The following is an 8231-nucleotide window of genomic DNA, read 5'->3' on the forward strand; positions in this document are numbered from 1 at the left end:
CCAATCGCTATACCCCCAGTCACCAGCATCAAGGCCCTGACCTCCGCCCCGAAGCGAGCGCACTTATCAATGGCTCTGATGTTTATAGGTAATGCATTCTACAATCTACAAGCAGAAACTGTAAATGACTTACTAAAGGTAGTTATTCGATGAATAGGGATAGATAATAAGGGATGTACCCCTCCTTGTACTTCGTTCACTTATTACAGACATAAATACATAAATACAGACATAAGGTTGATTGAAGGTGGTACTTCTATCATAGGTCCCATGAGAAATGTTAGTGGTCCCTAAACCTCATTCATGCCAGCCAGAAATGCACCCTCAGCGAGAAAATATGTTAGTATGTCAGGGAAACATATTATAATTGCAAAATTTCCATTGACTTATTTGACGGCATATACAGTTTAATTAAACATCCATATATTAACATAGTAATAAAAATACCTATAATAATAGTGAATACAAACTTTAGTGAATAGACCTATGTATTTTTATAAGTTCATTATATCAGCATCGTTAAAAAGACAAACACAAAACATATCACCCAAACACAAACCCTTTCTGTATCTCGTTTATTTAAATGACATGCTCTGACCGCATAACATGGTGACTGGTTATTTAATTTGCATTCCTCTTTGTTTGTATGTCTGTTTTCATGTCGTAAAATAATCGAAGTGTGGTAGCTTGTAAAATATTTTAGTGAATTTCCCTTCGGACTTATTTACAGAGGATTAAATAATCTTTTTTATGCTTACACATATTACATGGTATTTTTTGTAGTGAAGATAATTTAGAGATTGTTATTTATATTTCCAAACGAACTTATTGATTTTTGTATGGTAGTTTTTAGTATCTAAAACAAATATTTATCATAAATATTTGGCATTTATCTATTAATCTTACAATGTAGTGTTGTATTTTTCTAATTTCAAATTATACATCCTTACAAATATTCTTGATCTAGTAAACCAATTAACAACTAGATGATTACTTATAACGTGAAATAACTAACACATATAAGCTAATATTTTATCATGGTTTACGCACGAGTATTGTTTACTATTATTCAATAATCACCCTATAAAATTGTGCATAGTGCATTAGCTTTATATACTTTGAAATTTAACCATATTTTTGATTAAATAATTTCTAATATATATTCTAATATATTCTGCTGAGTTTAGCTGTTCAAAACTGATTTTCTGTATAAGTCATTCTATTAGATATTATTGTAGCACACACCGCACTGGTAAAATTTATTGTCTGTTTGTTTGTCTGTCCTCACGATGTATTATGTAGTATCCTTTTTTTGAAATTCAAGAAAATTTTGTTTGATAAAAATCATCATGGTATTGTATTAGTTTTATTATTAGATAATAGGTTAAGGATATATTTTGAAATACATCTTTCACCCATTTAGGATGAAATTAATGTTTAATAAAGTTTAAAATATATTAAGTTTATTTTATTGTTTTCATGTTATAAAGTGGTTTTTCATGAATAGTTGTTTTACTACACATATTATTATTACTGAAGTATTGAGTTCCAAAATCTTCAACAAAAGTCATGAATGGTTTCTTTAAGTAAGTAAATGTCTACTCTTACCTAGAAGCATGTGCATTGAAAGGAAATTTGAAAATAATAATTTAAAATAAACCAGGAACATATAAAACACATCTTTTGTATTTAAAAACATATGTAAAATGTACGTTATCAGTACAAATTACTTATAAATTAAGGAAACTGTTACTCTTTTCTAAAAGAATACTTGTTATTTTTGATGAAAAAGGACGAAATACTTAGAATGTAGTGCAACATTACATTTACACATTTCATGGTAGTTGTTTTTTTCATTGTCTACATCTTGTTTAATTTTCTCTCTTAAAAAAATATGGTTTGTTTTATTTCAAAACATAGTGCCTCGATGACTCGCTTTTCTACGGCAGATTCATTTTGAATTAGTCTCTTCAATGTCAACTGATATAAACATGATTTTAGGTGTGTCAGTGAGATATACGAGTATTTTGTAGAAAAAAAATCCGATCTTTTGACCTTATAGATATTTGTCCAACGGTTGCAAACATTTGTGGCCAACATAAGTAACTGCCAATACCACCTCGTAGTTTTGAAAAATTTTATCGAGTCCGTCTACACCACCAATAACCTGATTGTACATTACAACACAAAAGGTTCAGCATCTCATACAAGGCATTCCTAAAACGTTTAGTACATATAATTTTTTTGTTAAGGAAACAATCCAAATATTAGGTAAAAAGAGCAATAAAGTTACTAATTGAGGCCAATGCCTGCTTGTATAAGGCCCCTTGATAATTAATTGTTATGATACATATGTATACAGAATAAAAAACTTTAGTGTGCACAAAAATACAAACAGAACATAACTTTACGTTACATGTACATGCGCCCTTCCTGATCACTGGTTCATCATAGGAACTCTGTATTTTACAATAACCTAAAACTAGCACTAGTAAATATTTGATTAAAATTAGTACATATATTGTTTTAAAATTCTCTTTAAAACACAATTAAAACAAATCTCGTGTAATTAGACAAAAAGTTCATGAGTTTATATACTTATGCTTCACTTGATGTTATGATTAAAATAAATGGTTACATGTGGAGGAAGGCAGACAATACAAATACAGACATCTAGGTGTCTATTGTGTAAAAACCTGTTACAGCATAGCCAACTCAATACATTAGGAAGAAAACTTCCCATCTCTACGAGGAAATCCCGTTTGTAGCACCTTATTTTTGTAACATACCATATTTTCGAACAATTTTCATAAACTGATTAACTGAAATATGGTTTCTATTACTAATAATACGTCTTGTACCATCTGTAAAGAGATGTAATGTTTGGTGATTGTTGCTTCCAGGAAATCTGCAAGATATTGAGGAAAACTATTTATGTGAAGGAAAAAAGATTATCAAGCACTGAGCCTTGAGGTACACCCGTTCTTACCTGTACAGATTTCATTTTTATCCGTCCGCCAGTAAATTTACTGTTCACACAAAATCTTGAAAATTAATTGACCTATACACCTGGAATTTTGCATGAAGCTTTATTTAAAGCAACACTTATCTGAATGATCGTGCTTATCACGCCATGTGTTTTGGTTGAGCATTAGTGAATATTTTAAAACCGGTGTTAGGGGTAACTATTATGGCAATAAAAACAGGAGAAACCATACATTTTATGCAACCCTTAGAAACTCATATGATATTTTAACATGTGACATATTTTTTATAGAATACAAATAAAAAACAGTAGGGTGGAATATTAAAGTTAAAAGTCTGTAATCAAATTTGATATCAGTACATTTTTACATTTTAGTACAGTATTTTCCTCACCGGAACTTTTATTATTTGAATAATGGTGAGACCCAAATAACTTAACTAAATGTGAATGTAGAGTTATGTGTATGTCGAGTTAATTATAGAGATATTTCATCAGTAGCCATTGCAAAAAACCTCATTTCTGCGTAAAAAAGAAGGCTGACGTAATTTATTCGTTGTCTGCGGGGAAATAAAAAAAGTATTTCTGCAGATGATTTCAGAATAAAATAAGCTGTAGTTTAGATTGTAAATATTGGACGCAGCATCAACGACGCTCGTTACCTGATACTTAGTTTAGCATACGTGATAATAAACAAGACCTAGTTGTACTTAGTTTTATACGAATAATCCTAAAAAGCAAATGCAAACAGAAAGCGATTCCTGTAACAAGTTTCAGGCTGAACGGGAAGCAAACAGTCGCAGGAAACAGATGTCTTCCACGATAAATAGTTCTGGTTTTTAATAAAATATAAATTTTAAAATATTAAATTCCACTGTTCATTGTACTTAATGGAAGCATAAAAGTCATTTATATAAAATTATGTAAAAGCATAGATGAACTTTGATTGGAATGTGATCAGTGATGTGAAAATATATCTTTCACAACGGAGGATATCTGTGACAATATTGTTGATTCAGGAAGGTACATAAGCAGCGTATATTGGAAGTTGTCCTAATATGTCCCAAGAATCCCCTTCATAAACTGTACTACCTAAGATCTTACTTTAATTTAGTTTTTCATTCCTGAATTTACCATTGAAATACAAAAATATATTTGCTTTATTTTAGAAATAAGACTGAAACTAATTAATAAAACTGGTATATTCTCTTAGCTTTGTGACATGTCCTATAATGTCTTTGTACTTTATCCGATCTCATGATACCCAAAGTACACAGTTCAAAATCAGGACCAGTAGTTAATTAATAAAAGGTATCGACAATGTCTGTTGAAGGGCTTGGTGGTTCTGTCGGATAATTATGTGGAACTCGAATATTTACTATTCGCACCAACCAACATAAAATGTATTGAAATATACATTTAATATAATATTCTCTAAAACACTTATGACTTGTGTTCGGGACTTCCATTCTCTTCATTGGACAACGCCTGGACTAGACTAAAAGCAGCTTTTGGGTATGTTTGAGCCCTTTTGTTTTCCTTCTTTTCTTCTTCCTTGTCTTTATTTTGTATGTACTAATACCTCCCCCACCTGACGAATAGGATATAATCCAATCCTTGAAACGTTAATGTTATAAATTTTGTAACCATAACGATGGAAAATGTCCGAAATGCTGTTATCTTGTGAAACTTCCATCGTTAACAACAAACTTTAAACAAAGAACCGTAACAGAATTGAGTGAAAATATTGCGATATGTCTAAATAACCTCAAAATTCAAACACTATAAAGGAAGTTATAAGTTTTATAAAAGATTTTAGTAACGATTTACAGCTATATTATTATGACAATACAAATAAAGAGTAGGCTAATGTCTACTGCTTTTAATAAATATATATATATAAAACAAGTAAAAATTGCAATTAAAAATATAGTGTTATTAAAATAACATTAAACCCAAATCCTACCTAATACTGTATAAAATCTGCAATTAAAATAAGGAACCGGAAAGTATAAGGTTGGATAATGATTAACAACATTTCCTCAAAGCCAATTCCACAAAAGTTCTTAAGGTAGCGCCACATTTTTAACGGTTCAGGTACCGTTTAGTTAACCGTTTATGCGTGTAAAAATATATAGTTTTCTTATTTGTCAGGTATATTTAATGTTGCCATATATTCTGTTGCCTTTGCAGAATAAATACTACTATTTATTATTTTTACTTCAATAGAGGGTACAACTTCTTACATACAATCTAGTACAGTGATACCTACACTTAGCTGTTGAGACGTTGTTCTTGTCAACATTCAACTATAAAATTCATTTACCAATTATGTGATGTGCAAAATTAAACAGTGAGACCTTCACCTTTTGCTAATGGATTATAAATAATTATATTTACTTACATTACAATGAGCTTAAAAATTTATAAATGTATTAATTTAGTACTTACATAAAAGTTTTATGGAGTAATAATTATGGTTGAAGCAGACGATTTCTTACGTTAAATGTATCTGTAACAAATTTAAGAAATTTAGGGTTGGCATAAAAAAATAAAATAGAATAAAAATATTTCATTGAAGGATGAGCTCTTCGTATTCTAAAGTAAGCCACTGTTTTAAAGAAAATACACAATTTTCCAATTATGTTAATATAATTTCAAGTTAATGTTAATTTAATCCAATATTTAGACGAAGCCTTTTAACATCAAAGATGCCATCTTCATGTGTGATTGCAGACAGTTTGAAACAGTATACATACTCGTAATTACCAACTGAAAAAAACATATATTGATAAAAGTATAATGAATGTATGTATAAAAGATCGGGTCAGAAATAATTTACATATATTTTCCAAAGGAAGGTGAATTTAGAATTGGTTAAAAATTATTGTTCAATATTTTATGTTCATGGTTTTTAATGTATAGTTGTTCGGTTCATAAGCGCCGAGTTCGTCTTGCTAATAGACTGATTTAAAGAATTTTACGTTTTTAAACCCGTGGTTGGTTTCTATTGAATGTTGGGCAATAGCTGATATTGCAGTTTGTCCGTATTTATAACAAATTTCATATTCTTTAATCTTTTTAATAGTACTATTTGTCGGACCAACGTAAATCGTATCACAACATATGGAGACTTGTAATGCCTGTGAATGAAACTTGTCTTACTTCATAGTATAATAGTTAAATTTTGTAAGCTTTTACGATATGTTTATAATTTTATATCTTTTAAATCCTGAGCTTGACCACCATTATATTTTTATGGTTAAAAACAATTTACTGGTGCATTAAATAAGTGTTCATTGAGACCGCTTCACAAAGGAATCTTAGTTAATATCTCAGTAAAATTATTTTTTTTCACCTGTCTAGAGCTTCCGTTGGGGAGTTAATCGGAAGAAATCTTCTAAATACTTTAGTTTACTTCATAGTATTTCACAAATATTATATAGTTACTACTTTGATTAGTAAGACTAAGGAAAACACCTTAATCATACTGAAGAAATTATGATAAAACCATAATCTTTAATCTCGGAAAATCATTCTATTATAATGAGTACACTTTCTGTAAACAGGGGAATTGTTACGTAGCTAAACATTTGCTTTAACTCTTAGTATGTTTACACTTAAACAAATCAATTTAAAGCTATATTCTTGCAATGAATATCTTAAGAAATTATAATATTTCTATTCATATCTATTAAAAAAAACGCTGATTAAATAAACTCTTGGAAAGCACTCAGGTTATAAAGAATTATATTTCCACACACGTTGTCATTATTGCAGAACTAGAAAGACCTATCTATATGCATAGGAATAATGAGTTAGGTAAACTCTAAGTATAGAGTACTCGTATACTGTTAGGGAACAAATGAAGGTTATGTGCAACAAAACTCAAGAGGGCAATACATGTACCAAATGTAAGGTCTGGACCGAATTCGTCTTTAATTGTATGTACATGCTATTACTGTTGGAGTGTAAAAACATTAATGAATGCAACACAGTCTGTAACGTAGTTCCTATTATACATTTTCAATTAGAATCCTATTAGGCCTTTAATTTAACAGTATGGGTGAAATGGAAGTGATTATCAATGTGATCATACTTTACCAAAAATAACATGTGGTTTTCTTTACAGTTTAAGTTACAAATACAGAGGTATAAAGAACCCACTTAAAGTTTGAATTTTATTCATTGTTTATTACCAACCATAACACCTAAAAGACTCTAAAATTACCATTATGTTAGATTTGTTAACACATCGTTTGCAGATTTATCACTGGAAAGTGAATTTAGTGTTTTATTTTGATTTTAACATAATAAAGAGTTTATTATTATGGTTAGTGTTTATTTAAGTGTCGTAAATGAGGATATAAGTAAAAATATACAGGTTGTCCAAAAGTTGAGAAATATTTTCGTATATTAATTAATTGGTGTAAATAAACTAAAAATATCCTTTAATATTATGGTATATTTCGCTTAGAGTTTTTTTTAACATCTCGACGTGTTAATATTGCAACTTTATGTCTGGGATATTATTGGGATATTGCTTTCTGTCTGGATAAAGATCCGTCGTTATAATTTAAAATAGTGGTATTTAAAAGAGGTTTAGCGATTAATTTAATAAAACTCGATTTAAAGAGAAAGCATTGAAGGAAAATTAATAGACAACATTAATTTGTCTATTGGATGGAACATAAGGGAATACATTTGTGATAAATATTTTGTCCAATCCAATTCCTGTCTGTTCTTGTATATTTTAGTGCCCAGTAGAACAATCTGTAATGTGCATTTGGTAAAGCATGAATAATGAAATAAGCTGTACTATAAACAAGGATTATTATGTCTCTTATTTATTTGTACAGTTTATTTATGTTGAAAGTATTTTATAAAACCCTGTTACTCGTTAATGGTGATCAATATTTATTCCGAAGTTCTCGAAACCAAATTTTTTAATACAAGATAACCTCACTGACCCGAAGTAATCTCTTCTTGATTGAATTTTGTAAGCGACCAGCCGGTAACCAGCAAGGACCTTCCTCGCTCAGTTCGTAAATTAGCTTTCCATTCAATGAGCTTTGTTAATACATGATAAAGTAACTGACACGCAAAGTAATCTCTTCTTGATTGAACTTTGTAAGCGACCAGCCGGTAACCAGCAAGGACCTTCCTCGCTCAGTTCGTAAATTAGCTTTCCATTCAATGAGCTTTGTTAATACATGATAACCTAACTAACACGCGAAGTAATCTCTTC

The sequence above is a fragment of the Homalodisca vitripennis genome, chromosome 2 (assembly GCF_021130785.1).
Source record: "Homalodisca vitripennis isolate AUS2020 chromosome 2, UT_GWSS_2.1, whole genome shotgun sequence".
NCBI classification, from domain to species: Eukaryota; Metazoa; Arthropoda; class Insecta; order Hemiptera; family Cicadellidae; genus Homalodisca; species Homalodisca vitripennis.